Genomic DNA, 21,490 nt, shown 5'->3' with positions numbered 1-21,490 from the left:
GTCAACCAGACTTCTGGCTGACTCATCCCTGGTGAACAGCATGTCCTCTGACACTTTGGAGTGAGTGGGGGATGGATGGGTTTTCAGGAGAGAGGGGGAGAGGTGGTGCTTTGGGCAGGTTGAGGGGGGGCTTATAGGGGCTTCGGGTGCTTCAGGATGGGCCTATGTGGCATGCCTGCCGTCCTCTGGAGGTAGAGACTTTTGAATAATCAGGTTTCTGAAATCAAGAACACAGTCGTTTAGGAGATGTAGTAATTTGCTGTTCACCAGGGATGAGTCAACCAGACTTCTGGCTGACTCATCCCTGGTAAACAGCATGTCCTCTGACACTTTGGAGTGAGTGGGGGATGGATGGGTTTTTGGGGGAAGGGAGGATGCTTGGGTGGCTTGGGGTGGGCAAAAGGGGGCTTTGGTGCATCAGGATGGGGCTACGTTGCGTTCCTGTAGTCCTCTCGAGGTAGTGACTTTTGAAAAAGCAGGTTTCTGAAATCGTTCCCACAGTCGTTAAGGAGATGTAGTAATTTGCTGTTCACGCTGGTACCACAGGAGGATATTCTTGAAGCCAGTACACAAGGAGGCTATTCGTGACGCTGGTACCAGAGGACGCTTTTCCTTACGTTGGCACCACAGGAGGCTATCCGCGGCGTTAGTTCCACAGAGGGACCTTGGTGACGCTGGTACCACAGGAGGTCTTTCGTGACGTTGGTACCCCAGGAAGCCTTTGGTGTCGCTGGTACCATAGGAGGCTTTTCGTGACGCTGGTACCACAGGGGGCTTTTCGTGACTCTGGTACCAAAGAGGGACCTACGTGACATTTCTAGCCCAGAAATGAAGCTGATTTCTGGGTGTCATTGAGGCTGAATGGTGCCCTGGTCCTCTGGAAGTCTAGCACAGAAATGAAGCTGATGTCTGGGTGTAGCTGAGGCTGGATGGTGGCCTGGTTCTCTGGAAGTCTAGCCCAGAAATGAAGCTCATTCCCGGGTGTCACTGAGGCTGGATGGTCGCCTGGTTCTCTGGAAGTCTAGCCCAGAAATGAAGCTGATTTCTGGGTGTAGCTGAGGCTGGATGGTGGCCTGGTTCTCTGGAAGTCTAGCCCATAAATGAAGCTCATTCCCGGGTGTAGCTGAGGCTGGATGGTGCCCTGGTTCTCTGGAAGTCTAGCCCAGAATTGAAGCTGATTTCTGGGTGTAGCTGAGGCTGGATGGTGCCCTGGTTCTCTGGAAGTCTAGCCCAGAAATGGAGCTCATTCCCGGGTGTACCTGAGGCTGGACGGTGCCCTGGTTCTCTGGAAGTCTAGCCCAGAAATGAAACTCATTCCCGGGTGTTCCTGAGGCTGGATGGTGCCCTTGTTCTCTGGAAGTCTAGCCCAGAATTGAAGCTGATTTCTGGGTGTAGCTGAGGCTGGATGGTGCCCTTGTTCTCTTGAAGTCTAGCCCAGAATTGAAGCTGATTTCTGTGTGTAGCTGAGGCTGGATGGTGCCCTGGTTCTCTGGAAGTCTAGCCCAGAATTGAAGCTGATTTCTGGGTGTAGCTGAGGCTGGATGGTGGCCTGGTTCTCTGGAAGTCTAGCCATTTTTGTACCTATACCATATGAGGCTATTTGTGACCCTGGTACCACAGGAGGCTTTTCGCGAGTCTGGTACCAAAGAGGGACCTACGTGACATTTCTAGCCCAGAAATGAAGCTGATTTCTGGGTGTCACTGAGGCTGGATGGTGCCCTGGTCCTCTGGAAGTCTAGCCCTAAAATGAAGCTGATATCTGGGTGTAGCTGAGGCTGGATGGTGGCCTGGTTCTCTTGAAGTCTAGCCCAGAAATGAAGCTCATTCCCGGGTGTCACTGAGGCTGGATGGTCGCCTGGATCTCTGGAAGTCTAGCCCAGAAATGAAGCTGTTTTCTGGGTGTAGCTGAGGCTGGATGGTGGCCTGGTTCTCTGGAAGTCCAGCCCAGAAATGAAGCTCATTCCCGGGTGTAGCTGAGAATGGATGGTGCCCTGGTTCTCTGGAAGTCTAGCCCAGAAATGAAGCTTTTTTTCTGTGTGTCACTGAGGCATGATGGTGGCCTGGTTCTCTGGAAGTCTAGCCCAGAAATGAAGCTCATTCTCGGGTGTCACTGGGGCTGGACGTTGCCCTGGTTCTCTGGAAGTCTAGCACAGAAATGAAGCTCATTCCCGGGTGTTCCTGAGGCTGGATGGTGCCCTTGTTCTCTGGAAGTCTAGCCCAGAATTGAAGCTGATTTCTGGGTGTTGCTGAGGCTGGATGGTGCCCTGGTTCTCTGGAAGTCTAGCCCAGAATTGAAGCTTATTTCTGGGTGTAGCTGAGGCTGGATGGTGGCCTGGTTCTCTGGAAGTCTAGCCCAGAAATGAAGCTGATTTCTGGGTGTAGCTAAGGCTCGATGGTGCCCTGGTTCTCTGGAAGTCTAGTACAGAAATGAAGCTCATTCCCGGGTGTACCTGAGTCTGGATGGTGCCCTGGTTCTCTGGAATTCTAGCCATTTGTGACCTATACTATATGAGGCTATTTGTGACCCTGGTACCACAGGAGGCTTTTCGTGACTCTGGTACCATAGAGGGACCTACGTGACATTTCTAGCCCAGAAATGAAGCTGATTTCTGGGTGTCACTGAGGCTGGATTGTGCCCTGGTCCTCTGGAAGTCTAGCCCAAAAATGAAGCTGATGTCTGGGTGTAGCTGAGGCTGGATGGTGGCCTGGTTCTCTGGAAGTCTAGCCCAGAAATGAAGCTCATTCCCGGGTGTCACTGAGGCTGGATGGTCGCCTGGTTCTCTGGAAGTCTAGCCCAGAAATGAAGCTGTTTTCTGGGTGTAGCTGAGGCTGGATGGTGGCCTGGTTCTCTGGAAGTCTAGCCCAGAAATGAAGCTCATTCCCGGGTGTAGCTGATGCTGGATGTTGCCCTGGTTCTCTGGAAGTCTAGCCCAGAAATGAAGCTGATTTCTGGGTGTCACTGAGGCATGATGGTGGCCTGGTTCTCTGGAAGTCTAGCACAGAAATGAAGCTCATTCTCTTCTCGGGTGTCACTGGGGCTAGACGTTGCCCTGGTTCTCTGGAAGTCTAGCCCAGAAATGAAGCTCATTCCCGGGTGTTCCTGAGGCTGGATGGTGCCCTTGTTCTCTGGAAGTCTAGCCCAGAATTGAAGCTGATTTCTGGGTGTAGCTGAGGCTGGATGGTGGCCTGGTTCTCTGGAAGTCTAGCCATTTGTGTACCTATACCATATGAGGCTTTTCGTGACTCTGGTACCAAAGAGGGACCTACGTGACATTTCTAGCACAGAAATGAAGCTGATTTCTTGGTGAAGCTGAGGCTGGATGGTGCCCTGGTTCTCTGGAAGTCTAGCCCAGAAATGAAGCTCATTCCCGGGTGTTCCTGAGGCTGGATGGTGGCCTGGTTCTCTGGAAGTCTAGCCATTTGTGTACCTATACCATATGAGGCTATTTGTGACCCTGGTACCACAGGAGGCTTTTCGTGACTCTGGTACCAAAGAGGGACCTACGTGACATTTCTAGCCCAGAAATGAAGCTGATTTCTGTGTGTTGCTGAGGCTGGATTGTGCCCTGGTTCTCTGGAAGTCTAGCCCAGAAATGAAGCTCATTCCCGGGTGTTCCTGAGGCTGGATGGTGCCCTTGTTCTCTGGAAGTCTAGCCCAGAATTGAAGCTGATTTCTGGGTGTAGCTGAGGCTGGACATTGCCCTGGTTCTCTGGAAGTCTAGCCCAGAAATGAAGCTCATTCTCGGGTGTCACTGGGGCTCGACGTTGCCCTGGTTCTCTGGAAGTCTAGCCCAGAAAGGAAGCTCATTCCCGGGTGATCCTGAGGCTAGATGGTGCCCTTGTTCTCTGGAAGTCTAGCCCAGAATTGAAGCTGATTTCTGGGTGTAGCTGAGGCTGGACGTTGCCCTGGTTCTCTGGAAGTCTAGCCCAGAAATGAAGCTCATTCTCGGGTGTCACTAGGGCTGGACGTTGCCCTGGTTCTCTGGAAGTCTAGCCCAGAAAGGAAGCTCATTCCCGGGTGTTCCTGAGGCTGGATGGTGCCCTTGTTCTCTGGAAGTCTAGCCCATAAATGAAGCTGATTTCTGGGTGTACCTGGGGCTGGATTGTGCCCTGGTTCTCTGGAAGTCTAGCCCAGAATTGAAGCTGATTTCTGGGTGTAGCTGAGGCTGGATGGTGGCCTGGTTCTCTGGAAGTCTAGCCATTTTTGTACCTATACCATATGAGGCTATTTGTGACCCTGGTACCACAGGAGGCTTTTCGTGACTCTGGTACCAAAGAGGGACCTACGTGACATTTCTAGCCCAGAAATGAAGCTGATTTCTGGGTGAAGCTGAGGCTGGATTGTGCCCTGGTTCTCTGGAAGTCTAGCCCAGAAATGAAGCTGATTTCTGGGTGTCACTGAGGCTGGATGGTGGCCTGGTTCTCTGGAAATCTAGCCCAGAAATGAAGCTGATTTCTGGGTGTAGCTGAGGCTGGATGGTGGCCTGGTTCTCTGGAAGTCTAGCCCAGAAATGAAGCTCATTCCCGGGTGTACCTGAGTCTGGATGGTGCCCTGGTTCTCTGGGAGTGTGCAAAGCTTCACCTGGTCTTCTGACTCGCTGACATAGCTCGATGCCGATAGCTGCAGCATGTTCAGAACTGGACCCATAAGCAGCCTCAATTTCCTCCACAATTCTTTGGAAACTCCACGAGGCCGACCTTCCGAACTTGGGTTTTTTGTGGATGATAGCTCCAACAGCACCGACCAGGCAAAATTTGAGCTGAACGACTTTGGTTTTCTCAGTCCAATGATTAGCTTCTGCACACCTCTCAAAATGATAAAGAAAATCTCTCCATGATCATGATCCATCGAAGTGCTCTGGCTGCAGTATTGGAATTCGCTCACTCTCCACAGGGTGTTTTGCCCCATCATCATACAGAACAGAATTATGTTGGACACCAGGTGAATGGAAGCTTTGGGGTGGTGACAGGAATTTCACATGAGTGTTCTGACACAGTTCTGCCCAGTTATTTGATGACCTGGTTACATCTTGGGGTGAAACGTGAACATTGGATGGAAGAAACCTATTTTTCTGGGTGGTGCAGGGTGGCAGCGTTACGCCAGGTGATGGGGGTCCTATGACAACTGGAGGATTGCTCCTAGCATGCCAGTCATGAGGTGGATATATGTGGGAATTAGCAAGCCAGGATGTAGCAGTGGGGGTGGATAAATTAGCAAAAGGTGGTTTAGCTGGGGTGGACATCATGGGCTCATGGTTGTTCATTTGAGGATGAAAACAAGCTGTGCACTCACTAGCCACGTGATCTTGCTTGTTGGTAAGTGTTATGAAGGGGTTGGTGGAAATGGGAGGCATTGGGTAGAGCTCCTCCGCCACCACGTGTTGTTTCATCAGGGCTCGGCATGCCCGCTCACATTCAGCTAACATTAGCTCCATGCTTGTGACAAAACAATCCGTTTCTCCCTTGTTTGTATCCTTCAGTGCATGAACGTTCTGATCACAGTCCGCTCCAGCTACATATTGCAGAAAAGGATTTCGTGCTTACATTCATGGCTGAGTTCCTCGTGCGTGGCCGGACTCCACCCGCTACTGCGTTTTGACTGCGCGCTGCCATTTTCCGCTCTCAGGCGTAGTGCGCGGCACGCAATTTAATTCCTCTTCTTTCTTCAGCCCTGGTGCACAACAAAGTGTATCCCGGACAAGCCCCCAGTGTTACCGTTCAGCTTCTGGCTTCGGACCGTGGTCGGACGCCACTGTTATTGCCGGTCTGGACCTGACTGGCCCGCGAGTGGTAACAGAATGAAAGGGACACCGTTGTTCTTGAACAGGGCTGATAGCCTCTTTATTTCCTCTTGCACACAGCATTCATTACAGCCTAAAACGTCTGAACTCTCTGCCTTTTATCCTCACAGCTTCCAGTATCGAACGGGACTCGGCGCGAACGCCGCAAACTCACTATATATTGACGTCATCACCCAGCGCGCACAGTGCTCAACTTCCGCATCCATAGCAACCGCAGTTCTTTACAATACAAACATAATGCAAGGGGGTGGGGACACAGGCTAAAACAATAACACAGGACATCCGAAAAAAAATGACAAACATCTTAAAGGTAAAGGCTATAAGACCATCTCTAGACAGCTTGAAGTTCCTGTGACAACATTGGCTCATATTATTCAGAAGTTCAAGACCCACAGGACAGTAGCCAACTTCCCTGGACTTGGCCACAAGATGAAAATTGATGACAAATTGAAGAGACGGAACAACCTCCAAAGAAATTAAAGGTGAACTCCAAGGCCAAGGTACATCAGTGTCAGATCGCACCATTCGTCGTTGTTTGAGCCAAAGTGGACTTTATGGGAGACTTCCAAAGAGGACATCACTGCTGAAAAGAAATCAGAAAAAAGCGAGACTGGAATTTGCAAAAATGCATGTTGACAAGCCACAAAGCTTCTGGCGGAATGTCCTTTGGACAGATGAGACCAAACTGGAGCTTTTTGGTAAGGCACATCAACTCTATGTCCATAGACTCAAAAACCAGGCATACAAAGAAAAGAACACTGTCCCTACGGTGAAACATGGAGGAAGCTCAGTAATGTTTTGGGGCTGCTTTGCTGCATCTGGCACAGGGTGTCTTGAATGTGTGCAAGGTAGAATGAAATCTGAAGACTATCAAGGCATTCTGGAGAGAAATGTGCTGTCTAGTGTCAGAAAGCTTGGTCTCAATCGCAGATCATGGGTCTTCCAACAGGACAACGATCCAAAACACAGCCAAAAACACCCAAGAATGGCTGAGAGAAAAGCGTTGGACTGTTCTAAAGTGGCCTTCCATGAGCCCAGATCTGAATCCCATTGAACATCTGTGGAAGGAGCTGAAACATGCCATTTGGAGAATACACCCATCAAACCTGAGACAACTGGAGCAGTTTGCTCATGAGGAGTTGACAAAGGTGGACAGGATTTTATGTCTGCCATGGACATTAGCGAAACTCAAAAATCAATGATAGAAAAAAAGTTCAGCGCACTGTCTTGTGGGGTCAAGATGACCCCACTTTTAATGTAAACAAGCTAAGGAGAGAGGAAGGGTTACGAGAACATTAATGAAAAGTTCTACCAGAAACTTGCTGTTTTTTTCTGTGGTGAATTGTGTATGTGTGTGTGCGTGTGTACCACAGCTGTAGCTCTTTGCTGGATCGACCTCCGGTTACTGATCTAGAAGGACGCTGAGCTGATCCCGCAGCTTCACCAGGGACTCGCGAATTGAAAGACCCGGAAACACAATGTCCTCCTCTTGCCTATTGATCACAAAATGTGAAAGATTTTTTTTTTTTAGTTAAAGTGTCAGCTCTGTGAATAATTTTCAAGCCCTGCTCCAACTATATTTGATCCAAAGGGTTTTAAATTGGTCTTTTCATTAAGATTCTGCTGTTTTAGGAAAAATCTGAAAACTTGTCATTTTCAAGGACATATTTTCTGCAAAGTGACAGGAGTTAATTAGAAATTCACCTCTGAGTTGTCAGCGCGAGTGGTCTGAAGTAACCCCATACTGCTATCTACTGAAATCTTCGTTTACTCGCTCTCCCGCTAGCTTACAGCCCCTCACACCCCCAAGCTAACATTACAGTGCAACAAAGGTGAGCAATATCAGAGCTATCCAGTCGTACAGTTTAGATCCAGATTACAGCTCAGACCAGGAAAGCAAAGATGTTCATGGATCTATTTGTCTACAAGTGGATGCATCAGAATGGAGTGGAGCAAGAAAACTTAGGTTCTGCCCATTTCACTCGCTATCACAAATTTAAGCTTTTTCAAACTGCACATTTTTATTGATTTTTATATATAAGTGTAGTAGTTTATCATGATTGTAGAACTCTGCTATAAATAACGGGCTTTATGTTTACCAGATATAAGTTCAAGTCTTAATGCAGATATTGATAGCAAATAAAAAGGAAAGGGGCCATGTAAAAGTGCTGTTAAAGGCAATCACGTCGAGAAGGTGGGTGCACCAAAATTTTTTTCTTAGGCTACGCCTACGAAGAAAAATTAGGCACACCTGTGCAACTAGCGCAAAAAGTTAGTCTAGAGCCCTGCATGACTGCCTGATCAACTTGACAAAGTGAAGTAACATAGCTATTTCGGATGAAAACTATAAATTTTGCCATTCTTGTTTTCATAATTAATGTAGAACTGCTAAATTCCACGAAGCACACATTTTTTTTTATTAAAAAAAGGGCACATATTAATTTGCGATTAATCGTGAGTTAACTCTGGACAAAATGTGATTAATCACGATTAAAAATTTTAATCGCCTGACAGCTCTAATAGTAAAGCTTAGTGCTATGTGTATGTCTATTTACTGGATGGACTGTGACAAAGTCACACAGTGAATGTGAACATTTAAATTGTTTGTATTTAATCATCATTTATACCTTAATTCAGAACAGGGGATCAGAATGAACAAAACTGATAAAAAAACCCCCACAAAGATTCAGATAGAAAGAAATTTTGTTTGTCATTTTAAACTTTTTTTTGTAAATAAACAACATAGAAATGATAAAAATCACTGCTGTTTTGATCATTTAAAAGCAAAATCTGAAAATGTTCTCCAGTTTTCTATCCTCAAATTTCTTCAATATTTTACATTCTATCCATTACATATTGGTGCAGAGCCCCAATGAAAAGTCTATTTTTTTCGCAGCAGAATCAGCTGATTCATGTTGATTACATCCGCCCTTCAGCATCGCGAGGCTTTTTCTTCAGAATAAGCTGGAGTTTCTGTAATTGCATCAAATGTACAAGAGTTACCATAACCAAAAGAATGTAAACACTAGAGCTAAAGCTACGATGTTAAAATTAATTTATTTTTTCAGAAGTTATGCCTGTGAGCGGAACTTCAGACTGAGTGGGAATGGGAAAAAGTAGAGCTGTCATGCGATTAAAAATTTTAATCGCGATTGATCGCATTGTCCAGAGTTAACTCGCGATTAATCGCAAATTTATATGTGGCCTTTTTTTAAGGAAAAAAATGTGTGCTTCGCGGAATTTAGCAGTTCTACATTAATTATGAAAACAAGAATGGCAAAATTAATAGTTTTCATCAGAAATACTTTATTTTGTAACATTGTATTGAGATAAACTTTCTTAACAATAAAAGGCTGTAACATAAAATGCCTAACAAAAGCCTAAGTGCAAGTGAAGGGCATTTTAAATTCCAAACTTCAATCAATGTTCAGTAAAATAAAATTAAAAAATTAAAAAAAAATTAAATTAAAAAAAATAAAATTTCCGTTTGGACTTCCGGTGACGTCATGATGAGTGATGCCGCTTAGACGCTAGGCTCCGTCAGAGAAGTTAGAAAAGTGACAATTTTAAAAGACCTTCGAACTAAGAAAATACAAGACCCAGATATGAGTGCAGCCTCGAAGACCAGACAGGGAAATAAACAAGCAAATCCAAAGGAAAATGACAACAAAAAAAGAAGCTCGCCTCAAGTAAGCCCTGACATCTCAGCTGCTTGTAATGACAGCAACGATGATCAGCTGATGAGTGAGTCTATGCTTGAGGAGATGAAAAAACTTCGTCAAGAGAACATGCAGGGACATAAGTATACAAAGGAGAGTCTGGATCGTCTGGAGAAATCTGTGACTGAAATCAAAGAGCAACTTACGGACCATCAGCACAGAATCGGCGAGCTAGAAGACCGCGTTAGCTCCGTGGAAGACACGGAGGCTAAACAGCACAGGATGTTACGCTACCTGCTGCAATGCGAACGGCAACTCTCAGCCGCATGTGATGATCTACAAAACAGGATGAGAAGAAAAAATCTACGTATCTACCAATACCAGAGGGCAGCAAAGGAGGAAATCTGACCACGTTTGTTAAAGGTTTGCTGCACAAAGTGTTGAAGCTACCATCTGAGTTGGATATAAAAATTGAGAGAGCGCATCGCTCCCTTCAGTCCAAACCAACAAACCCGACGGCGCCCCCCCGATCCATCCTGGTGAAGTTCCAGGACGCAGTAGTAAAAGACGTGGTTTTGCAACAAGCATGGAGACAAGGAAATGTGTCATTTGAAGGCAAAAGAATCTTTTTCGATCAAGATTACTCCCCAGAATTACAAAAGAAGAGAACCCGAGTGCACGCTGTTGTGAAACAGTTGAAGCAGAAGAACATCCAGGCAAAGTGCCTGTATCCAGCGCGGCTCAAAATGAAGATGGACACGGGAGACAAGATCTTTGCCACTCTGACAAGCGCCTTAGACACTCTGGCGAGGCTGGGTGTCCAGGTGAACTGTGGAGAAAGGGAGCGGATCGAGGAGAGACTCGCGGAGGGGTGGAGCATCGGCTCGAAGAGGGGCAGAAACGTCACGCTTTTGACAGCAGACCTGAAGGCTATGATGGAGGAGGAAGAAGGATCTGATTAAGATAGCTTTCCAATTAAAACTACCCTAATGTAATGACGTTTTTGTCGTACTATATATACTGGGTGAGTAATAAGATATTTGGAGAAAGATGCGAATGAAGGTAAATAATATATTGAGAACATTTTGGTTGTCACAAATTAATAGTTTATGTTAAAGAAGTTAGTAAAAGAAACTGACGGGAGACTTTCGTTCTATTTTGTTTTATGAGTGAACTATACTCATTGAGACTTAGAACTCAATGAGACTTACATTTTTTTGTACTACTTGTCTCAGGAGCACAAGCTGTGCATTATGTCCCAGAGAGTTCAAGTCACCACTCTCTGTCCCGGAGCTATCGGGGGTCAGCCTGTGTTACAGTTTAGATGCTGTGGCTGACTGGAAAAGTGGAAGTCCTGTTTTTTGTTCTGAGTGTTTTTTTGTTTCCAATGACGTAAGCAGTGAACTTTTATTTGCTCCACGGAAAAATGAATTAAATTTTATTTTGTTTTTGCACAAGGTATGTCACTGTAAAGACGGGGTAGAAATATATGATGCAATAAATGATTCATAATGGGATTGTTTAATTTAGTTACTTATAATATAAAGGGAATAAACAACCCAATTAAAAGAAAAAAAATTATAGGACAATTAGGGCTGGGCGATAAAACGATAATTATCGTTATCGCGATATTACTTTTTTTCGATAGTGAAATGAGTCTATTGCGATAAACTTTCGTGTTAAATAACACGGGAGAAACCCCCGGAAGAGCAGCGCTTCTTCTTCTTACGGAGTGTCTGATTCTAGGAGCCCAGACTGAGAGGGGGGCGGGGGACGGAGGCCCCGAATGATGACAAAAGGACACAACAGAAAACATTATTTCAGTAAACCAATAACCAATATATAATCGCAAATACTTTTATTTTTAATGTCAAGGTAACGATGTTTATATATTTTGTTTTGGAAACGTCGTCACCGGACCCCCCTCCTCTAAACTGAAAATGGTTCGGTCCGACCGGATTATTCCTCCGCAGCTGTTTGTTACCGACAGACCCACAGAGTGCGAGGGAGAGAAGACACGCTTTAAAATCAGGAGTTTAAACACCTGATTTAGAGGAGAACCTCCATGAAAACAGAAAAAAGGAGACAGTCTGTCTATTGCCGCGCGTTACGTGTCACGCGGGGCTGAAAGAGAAGGAGAGACTGTGCATGCTAGTAACAGCCGCGCGCAGGGGGGCGGGGACTCGATTGTGGCTGCGGAGTTTAGAGTTTGAAGGTTTTGTTAAAATATTAACCAAAAGCTTTTGTATAGAGCTTCGAATTAGAATAATTTGTTGTTTTATTGTGTATCAATAATGAATTTCTTAGTTACATTTGTTCCGTTTATGTTCATTACTTAATGAGGTGATCTAATAATAGTAAAATAAACTTGTTTTTAACGACTCCTGACATGACACTAAATGAAGAGATCTTATGTGTTTGATCAATCCTCCAACATGTACACATGTCAGATGACTGAGTGAAATGATGATTAAATCTATTATCAGAACTGTTTATTTTAAGTTGACATTTTTATTATCTTCTGCTGCACAGCAGTACCTATAGTTTCTGTTCAGAAGAAATTAGAAAATGATATAAAAATAACTGCAATATATTTGCTGCTTTAGAACAATGTTTTTAAGACTTAATTTTAATTTGAAAGAAACTTCTATGTGCTGCAGTCAGATTAAATTAAATCAGAAATTCTCTACAGCCTATTGAAAACATACCACCGTTATGGCTTAACTATTGTTTACATTATGTATATGTACAATATTTATTAGAAATATTTAAATGTTCCTCACAGTTAGTTTCAATACTACAGTTAATACAAAAAATAATGAAAGTTTAATTTGAACTAACTAAGATTTAATGGGGGGGGGCAAAGTTAAGGTGTAAAAATCTGAAGTCGTAAATCTCTGCAATAAAGATTACTTTGATTATTTGATTATTTGATTGATATCGTTTTTAATATCGTTATCGCACAAAATGAAAAAATCGATATCGCAATATGAAAATTCCCATATCGCCCAGCCCTAGTTGGACGTATTTAAAATTAAAGCCCCACATTTGTTCTCCGCATTTGGTCCATCCCCCGGAGGAAAGCGAGGTCACAAGCCGTAAAAGACCGTGGAAAATAAACGGTATATCAATGGGAGAACTGCAGACAGCCGCGCTCAGAATTCTTTCTTCCTCCGGGTCCATGCTGCAGTCGGGGACAAAGTTCAGCGCTGGCAACATGTATTTAGACAATTACGTGCACGTCACTTTACATCCTAAAATCGAAATAACGAATTTTCTCCCAAAATAAATCAATAAAATGTGTGCATGTCGGGGCTTTATGAATTAAATTGATTAAATCATCACCGGGATCCGGCAGGTGTCAATACTGTTGACGGAAAACGCGAAGAAGAAGACGAAAGACTGCGGTGACGAAGAAGAACCACAAACAGTGGGCGTCCCTCAACGTGCCGTTTAACTCCGCCCATTAAACGTTTGACTCCGCCCACGTTGAGGCACGCCCCGGTCTGTAGGCTGCAGCCAGGGGCTTCTCCAGTATGGCTCCACTAGCCCCGCCCCCTTTTTGCCAAATCTGAGCTGAGAACGGATTCAGCCCTCAACCGCCCTGTTTGGTTACCCTTTGAACAGATTCCTTTAAACTTTGACATCAATGACCCACAAGGAGATGTTCCCTGTCCAACCTCTACTGGACAATGCCAGAAATGCTGCTCTTAAAATGAAAAAAAAAGAAAAGTTAGATAATAGATGGACTTACTTCTCACAGCTGGGGAAACGGGGAGACGTTGCCACTCCAACCTCTACCTGACGACGGCCAGAAACGCTGCTCCTGAAAAGAAAAGAAAGAAAAGTTAGAGACCAAAAAAAAAGGACTTTCTCCAAATAAATTATGTCAACTCATGCCATGAGTACAGGGCAAGAAGTTATGTTCGAAAAATACCCATCAATACGTGAAATCTGAAGTTGGAGTGTAGAAGTTCGAAATCCTCATACTTTCTGTACTTTTCTCGCACAAACATGAACTTTTTCCATAATTTTCTCTATGGTTTAGAAGGTTAAAAGGTTAGATCACATAAACAAACTCATCAACCCAAAACTGTATAAAGATCTAAATGACAATTAAAAAGAAAATAACAAAGAAAACATCAAGCTTTAGAAGATAAAACAAAATTCCACAAACTACAATGATTCTAAAAAAAAAAAAAATGACAAAAATGAAATCAAAAAACATAAGTACATTTCAAAAATAAAACGAATGGCTATGTATTGATCAAAAAATGTTTCATGCCTAATTCCCCAGCCTGGGATGAATAAAGCATTTCTATTCTATTCTATAAAGTTGAAGTTTCAGCTCTTAGAAGCTCTTAGAAGTGATGCTGGTGCAACTTGTCAGAAGCTCTAAAGTTGGCACAGTGCAGCACTTTGGTAACCATCTCATGATCTTAAGCCAAGATCCAGTTCAGGTGTATCAAGCTGGAGGTTTAATCATATTGTTTTTAAAAGTTGGAGAAATGTAGCCACGGCGGGGCCCAAGCCAGGGTCTCATTGTGCCGGTCCCAAGCCCGGATAAATACAGAGGGTTGTGTCAGGAAGGGCATCCTACGTAAAATCTTTGCCAAATTAAATATGCGAATCAGACCTACAAAATCCATACTGGATCGGTCGAGGCCCGGGTTAACAACGACCGCCATCGGTGCTGTTCACCGACAGGGTGCCGGTGGAAATTGGACTACTGTTGGTGGAAGAAGAAGAGGAGGAAGGCGGGCTCGTAGGGAGAGAGAGAAGAGGAAAGTCACTAGTGTTGGACTGAGAGTTGGGACTTTGAATGTTGGAACTATGACAGGAAAGGGTAGAGAGTTAGTGGACATGATGCAGAGGAGAAAGGTAGACATACTGTGTGTCCAGGAGACCAGGTGGAAAGGTAGCAAGGCTAGAAGTTTAGGAGCAGGGTTCAAGTTGTTCTATCATGGTGGAGATGGGAAGAGAAATGGAGTAGGAGTTATCCTAAAGGAGGAGTTTGTTAGGAGTGTTGTGGAGGTAAAAAGAGTGTCAGATAGAGTGATGAGTCTGAAGATAGAAATGGAGGGTGTCATGTTCAATGTTGTTAGTGGGTATGCCCCACAGGTAGGATGTGAGCTGGAAGAGAAGGAGAAGTTCTGGTTGGATCTTGATGAAGTGATGATGAGCATCCCTGGAAATGAGAGAGTTGTCATTGGTGCAGATTTCAATGGTCATGTTGGTGCAGGAAACCGAGGTGATGAGGAGGTGATGGGCAGGTTTGGTATCCAGGAGAGGAATGTAGAAGGACAGATGGTGGTTGATTTTGCAAAAAAGATGGAAATGGCGATAGTGAATACATTCTTTGAGAAGAGACAGGAACATAGAGTGACCTATAAGAGCGGAGGTAGAAGCACACAGATAGACTACATCTTGTGTAGACGGTGTAATCTGAAGGAGATCAGTGACTGTAAAGTAGTGGTTGGTGAGAGTGTTTCCAGACAGCACAGGATGGTGGTGTGTAGAATGACTCTGGTGGTGAAGAAGATGAAGAAAGAGAGGGCAAAGGCAGAGAAGAGGACAAACTGGTGGAAGCTGAAAAAAGAAGATTGTTGCATGACTTTTAAGAAACAGTTGAAACAGGCTCTGGGTGGTCAGGAGGTACTCCCAGATGACTGGATAACTACAGCTAATGTGATCAGGGAGACAGGTAGGAGTGTACTTGGTGTGTCATCAGGAAAGAGAGTTGATAAGGAGACTTGGTGGTGGAATGAGGAGGTGCAGGAGTGTATACGGAGTAAGAGACTAGCTAAGAAGAAGTGGGACACTGAGAGGACTGAGGAGAGTAGACAGGAGTACAGGGAGATGCAGCGTAAGGTGAAAGTAGAGGTGTCAAAGGCCAAACAAAGAGCTTATGATGACTTGTATGCTAGGTTGGGTAGTAAGGAGGGAGAGACTGACCTGTACAGACTAGCAAGGCAGAGAGATCGAGACGGGAAGGACATGCAGCAGGTTAGGGTGATCAAGGATAGGAATGGTAATGTGGTGACAGGTGTCAGTGGTGTAATGGAAAGATGGAAAGAATACTTTGAAGAGTTGATGAATGAAGAGAATGAGAGAGAACAAAGAGTAAAAGAGGTGACGGTTGCGGAGCAGGAAGTAAGAAAGATTAGTAAAGGTGAAGTGAGAGGGGCTTTGAAGTAGGGCTGGGCGATATGGCAAAAAAATAAAATCACAATTTTTTTAATTTTATTTCACGATTTCAATTTTATCACGATATTTTTAAAATAAATTCAAATTTAATTATATTGATTTTAGTTGAAAGAAGTAAACATATTTTTGAACAAATATTTACATTTATTCAAATTAAATAGTTATCTATTAAGATTAACCTGTAAATATTGCAAGAATTGCGTCTTCTACTGCTACAGGTAATGCATTGCTGTCAAATGAACAGCTTCTAAATATCAGTGAGTTTTAATTTTTCCTTTGTGCTAAAATCCATAAAACAGAGCTTGTAAATGATTGTCACCCAAGACCAGAAATGAGGGAGACTGATGAAGTTTATAGCATGAATGACTGATAAAGTTTAGTAAAGTCCTTTCTCTATTAAAAACAGCTCAAAGTGCTAAATAATAAAAATAATAATACTTAAAAAAAAACACCATTTACCACATTTTAAAATGAAACTGAAACTTGTATTATTTTTGGATTACATACATGCTAAATAAATCTCAATTGCTTCAGAATTTACCTTCAAATAGACGACTTTGTTGTACTTTGAGAAAAAGGCTCCAGCTAGCATCTTTAACTGATACAAAAAACATTTTTAAACTTGGATGATAACATCAAATACATCTGCCAAACTGTTAAGATTCAAAACACAGAGATAATAGCAGTAAATGTTGTGGCAGTTTTAAAAAGTTTACATCCACAGCTCCTGCACTAACATCTGCTCTCTGCTGTGTTTGTCACTGAGCAGAAAGCTAGCGTTAGCATTAGCGCTGTTTCTTCTAGTTGGGCTTTTATTCGGTCCGAACGACCAAGAAAGAACCTCGACGGTGACGCCACGGATTAAGAAAATTATGTGCAAACTCACTTACACTTCTTACAAGGGGAGTGCGACCGACATACATTAAAGAACCAAACTAGCATGTCTGTCACGAGTTGCTAGCACCCACTTTAGCCTAAACTTTAGCACACAGTTCAAAGTTCTCAGCCTGATTTCTCTCTATTAAAATGCGATTCCTGTCCTGTGATGATTCCTCTCCATCGGATTATTTTGTTGTCAAGGTTTTTGAAGTCGATTGCAAGACACTGCGTCTCCTTTTGTTACTTTTTCGGACCTCCGTCATTCATTACTCGAGAAGACTCGATCCATAATGACAGCGCACGCGACTCTGTCCCGTTGTATGTCACGTGACTTCCAAACAGGAAAAACACACCGGGGAGGAGGAGGAAGAGGAGGAGCAGCAGTAGCTCGGATTTAAAGTCACAGCTATCAACAAGCTTTTGCCTTCTCGCTCTTGCAGCTTTTCGTAGAAGATCGCGATATAACGATATCTTAAAAATGACATATCGTCAGCTTTGGAGATCGTACGACGGTTTTTTATCGTCATATCGCCCAGCCCTACTTTGAAGAGGATGAAGAGTGGAAAGGCTCTTGGTCCTGATGATATACCTGTGGAGGTATGGAAGTGTCTAGGAGAGATGGCAGTGGAGTTTTTGACCGGGTTGTTCAACAGGATCTTAGGTGGTGAGAAGATGCCTGAGGAATGGAGGAGAAGTGTGATGGTTGCCATTTTTAAGAATAAAGGAGATGTGCAGAATTGTGGTAACTAAAGAGGAATAAAGCTGATGAAAAAAAAAAACATAATGGAGTGTGATATTATATGTGTTTGGATGAATTGTCCTTATAACTGTTTTACAGGACTATATATTACTTTGTCTGAAACAAGGTGATGCATCTGCGGTCATATGTACCCTGCGGGGTTGCTGCTGGGTGGCGCCAGAGTAGCAATATAGTTTTCCCGTTACCGATCAACAATTTGAGTAAGTCAAAGGGTCTGTTCGCCGGCGGGTTTTTCGATATTGCACATATGATTCACAAATACATGCCTGAGTTTGATTACTGCAAACTGACGGAAACTTGTTTCTGTGAGATGTTTTACCGGTGTGAGTGACATACAGAGTAAGAAGTGCCGACTAATATGTTCGGTAATGCAGAGTGGAGCTAATGCTATATTCAAAATTGCATCATATGCTAGACTAATAGTTACTGCAGTATTATCTTCGTAAAGTACCTAGAGGGTTATAAATAAACATTATCTTACTCAGTATATTTTATTATGTGTTACATCCAATTTTACTGTGCATTTACCACCATATATTACACTTTGGTATTCCGTATAAATGCATAGGAATCTAAGTTACTGTGTAGTCCAGCACATCAGTGTATACATGTTTTCTTTCTATATATCGCATTAGACAACTGCTTGTGAGCAGCGCTTACAGATATTTTCATCATGTATTGTACAAGGTTTACACTCTCTCGTACCTATAATCCTTTTGTATTAATCAAGGGACTTACAGTTTACTCATTCCGGTAAAAGTACAGGGGTGTCTATAAGGTGTTCTTGGCAATCCTACAGGAGGGGTTCTTGTCCTAAAACAGTTAAATTTTTGCGGCGCAGTTCTGATGTCAACTTGTGATGGTAGAGTTCTCGTTGGTTGAAGGTCGCTTTACGACCTTGAGGGGGGATTATGTAGGAAAAAAGGTTGCTCCATTTATGCCTGGGGTTCCTGACAGAACATGCAAGTTATAACCCCAAAGTGAACTTCAGAATTAATGATGTGTTTGAGTATTTAGTCCAATGAATATGAGCTAATGTTTCAGACTTTGAGTTGGAAGAGGTACTAGGTCGCTGTGACATTTCTCAATTCCAGTGTCCAGAAAAGTGTCTAAAATAAATGGTCTGACAAAGGTTTCCAGGAAAGATAAGACGGAAAACCAGATGTGGTGTTGGATCGTCTGGTGTTGACAAAGGTTCCTCTGGTAGGATTGCCAAAGATGGATTGTTAAGGCGGTGTGTGTGCTGTGCTTGTGGTCACGCACACTCGGGTATAAAGATTGGAGGAAATAAAGAATCGGGGGCTTTCTTCAACAAAATCTGACTGTTACGCTGGAAGATTTCTCTGACTTTGTTCATGAATAAACAGACCCACTGAGCCAAGCAGAGTTCGATTTTTCATTTTACTTTGACTCATTTTTCCTCAACATGTGCTGTAGGGGGTGACAGAGGAGTTCAAGGTGGAGGTGGGATTACATCAGAGATCAGCTCTGAGCCCCTTCCTGTTTGCAATGGTGATGGACAGACTGACTCATTGACTTTAGAAGAAACAAAGTGAAACCATAAACGAGCTCCATTCACGGGCAGGAAGTTGAAATTGTTGGAAACTATAAATATTTAGGGACTGTGTTTGACTCCACCCTAAAATTTGACACAAACACAGAATCCTTAGTGAAACGATGCCAACAAAGAACCTACCTACTAAGACGGCTGGCCTCTTTTAAAGTCTGTAACAACATTTTAAGGATGTTTTATCAGTCTTTTATCGAGAGCCTCTTAATGTTTTCTTTTGTCTGTTGGTTTGGCGGCTTGTCTATCAAAGACAAAAACAGACTCAATAAGATAGTTAAAGTCTGCTCTAGGATCACAGGTATTCAACAGAAGAGTCTGAACTCTCTGTGGGAGAGGCAGGTGGTACAGAGAGCAAAAACCATTATTCAATCAAATGAACACATCCTGTCCTCCAGTTTCTCAATGTTACCGTCTGGCAATGTTCCCTCTAATTTTTTGTGCGTCTGAGCAAACCCAGAAACTCACTGAGCGCTCCTTCGACCACCATTAGCAACAATGAGGGTTCACTCTGTATTCACGTCTATATTTCAACTGTCTGTCAATCTCGGAATTACATTTAAAGTGACACAGAATGCATGTCTTATATGATCATTTTATTTAAAGTTAGAATAAATTTTATGTTGTGCGCAGCAGTGTTAATTTTGACAGAGGATTTTAATTTAGTTTTAGTCATAGTCTTTTGACTAAAATAGGGTTTAGTTTTAGTCGCAATTTAGTCATATTGATTCTATTTATTTTAGTCAAATTTTAGTCGACTTAATTACAGTAGATATTTAGTCGACTAAATTACAGTAGTTATTTAGTCGACAAAAATATAGAATAAAGATAATGCATTTTAATTAAATTTACTAAGTATAATCATATGAATAACACACAAAGATTTTACTAATTTGTAAAAAAAACATTTTACTTCACTTTGCTTTCCAAACTTGTCATTTCTGCAAATTCAGCTTCAACAACTTAAAACTCATTAAAAGAAAAATAAAGAAAATATATATTTATATACTATACATATAAATAATTATAATTCCATCCCATTTCCAATAAGAAAGTGTCTATTCACACGTAATTTTCAAAAAAATCTGCAGCCAGTGCTAGACTTTTTTCTTAGTCACACTTACCCAGAGTAAAGGGGTTAAGGTTAAGATTACAGTTATGGTTATGGTTAAACAAGCAAATGTTTCCTGAGTGCTGCTGTCTCTGCAGCTCACGGCTCCACCAGGGGATGGGTCAAATGTGGAGAACACATTTCACACATTTAGGAGTGTGACAGTTAATGGGACTTTAACTTTAAAGTTTAATTTTAAATATGTGCGGCCAACAAAAAAAAAATCCAGCCTTGCACAAACTTAAAATGTGTGCCGGTAATGCAGCAACGGGATCCTGGCTGCACGTATTACATGTGGACAAAACGTGAATTTCCATCACACTCTGTGCTGGTCACTTGTAAATATGTGTAACACCAGTCTTATTGTAAATGTCCGAACATAAAAAACAAAAAAAACTTGTATTGAGGAGGAAATGCATAAAAAAAACATTCATTGGGGAGTAAGCTGTCCAGGACACGTGTGAGGATGTTATTTGTGCTTGAACAGCATGTGTGTGGTGAACTGTAATACCACCGCCGGCCATGTAAGACGTGGTGGAGTTGGAGATTAAAACGTTGACTGATTGATCTGAAGAAGCAGCGGGGCTGCTAGCGCTCAGAAATACACAACAACATCGGTTTATAACTTTACAAAAGTAAATGCTAAAACAATAAAGCCAGACTTACATTTAAATGTAAACCTCTGAGCTTCAGAGCTTCACCCGCGTGAAGAAAAGCGCTTCTCCACCGCGCAGTACCGGCGCTAATTAGCTTGGCTAGAGTAACCCCTTAAAACAACTATGTCAGATAATTCTACTCTTTAAAATGCCACAACACTTTGAAGGGTCGGGGAGAATTAGGATTCAGCCCAATACGCTGGAAATAATCGAGTTTGTATGTTTACCTTTGCTGGATTTCAGGCTGGCTTGTCTGCAAACGTCGCTTCAGGTTTTCTTGTGTTTTTGCCTGTGATGGTCGCTCCACACAACGTCTTATTGAAGGTCGTGTTAAATGTAAAATGTGTCCATATATGTACTTTTATTTTTCTACCTGAATAGACATTTTTCACCTATATCACAGACACGATTCATTGAATTAGCGTCTTCCCGGGCGGGCTGCAGGGCTCTGTGTTCTGATTGGATCGCTCTGCATTTGCTCCCGCCCTCCTCCACCAGCAGTCATTATGATTGAATATCATCTTCGAAGAGCATTTTCGCTTCGTTTTTATTCGTTGACGACAAAGTCTGTCTATTTTGTTAAAGTTTTCGTGTCTGGGCGGGAGTTTTTGTTTGGTTTTCGTTTCGTTGGGTAAATAGTGTCGTTGACGAAGACGATGACGAAAATTTTTCGTCAACGAAATAAACACTGGTGCGCAGAATAGATTTGCTGTGCGCAATGGGCGTGGGAGCAGTGCGCAATTGCGCACGTGCGCAGCTTAGAGCAGTGTTTTTCAACCAGTGTGCCGCGGCACACTAGTGTGCCGTGAGAGATGGTCTGGTGTGCCGCGGGAAATTACCAATTTTCACA

At 43.1% G+C, this 21,490-nt stretch overlaps 2 long non-coding RNA genes across 4 annotated transcripts in view; both read right to left on the bottom strand.

Moving 5' to 3' along the window:
- Positions 1-1,115: 1,115 nt before the first annotated feature.
- The window catches only part of LOC112144870, a 31,955-nt gene continuing 11,580 nt past the window's right edge, over positions 1,116-21,490 (bottom strand). Inside the window, exons 3-5 of one of the 3 annotated variants that reach the window (XR_002918982.2) lie at positions 13,215-13,286; positions 7,170-7,294; positions 1,116-6,384 (exon numbers count right to left, since the gene is read on the bottom strand). This is a non-coding gene — a long non-coding RNA (uncharacterized LOC112144870). Of the gene's footprint in view, positions 7,295-13,214; positions 13,287-21,490 lie in introns of all 3 variants that reach the window. The other 2 variants (XR_002918983.2, XR_004947931.1) reach the window with 2 other exon arrangements.
- LOC118598792 lies at positions 9,275-9,808 on the bottom strand. Its single transcript, XR_004947932.1, has 2 exons — positions 9,667-9,808; positions 9,275-9,551 (listed from the first exon to the last, which is right to left on the bottom strand). It is a non-coding gene; the product is annotated as an uncharacterized LOC118598792 (long non-coding RNA).

The sequence above is a fragment of the Oryzias melastigma genome, linkage group LG5 (genome assembly GCF_002922805.2).
Source record: "Oryzias melastigma strain HK-1 linkage group LG5, ASM292280v2, whole genome shotgun sequence".
Classification (NCBI taxonomy): domain Eukaryota; kingdom Metazoa; phylum Chordata; class Actinopteri; order Beloniformes; family Adrianichthyidae; genus Oryzias; species Oryzias melastigma.
Note: the sequence above shows the minus strand (reverse complement) of the source record. Positions and strands in the feature narration are given on the sequence as shown.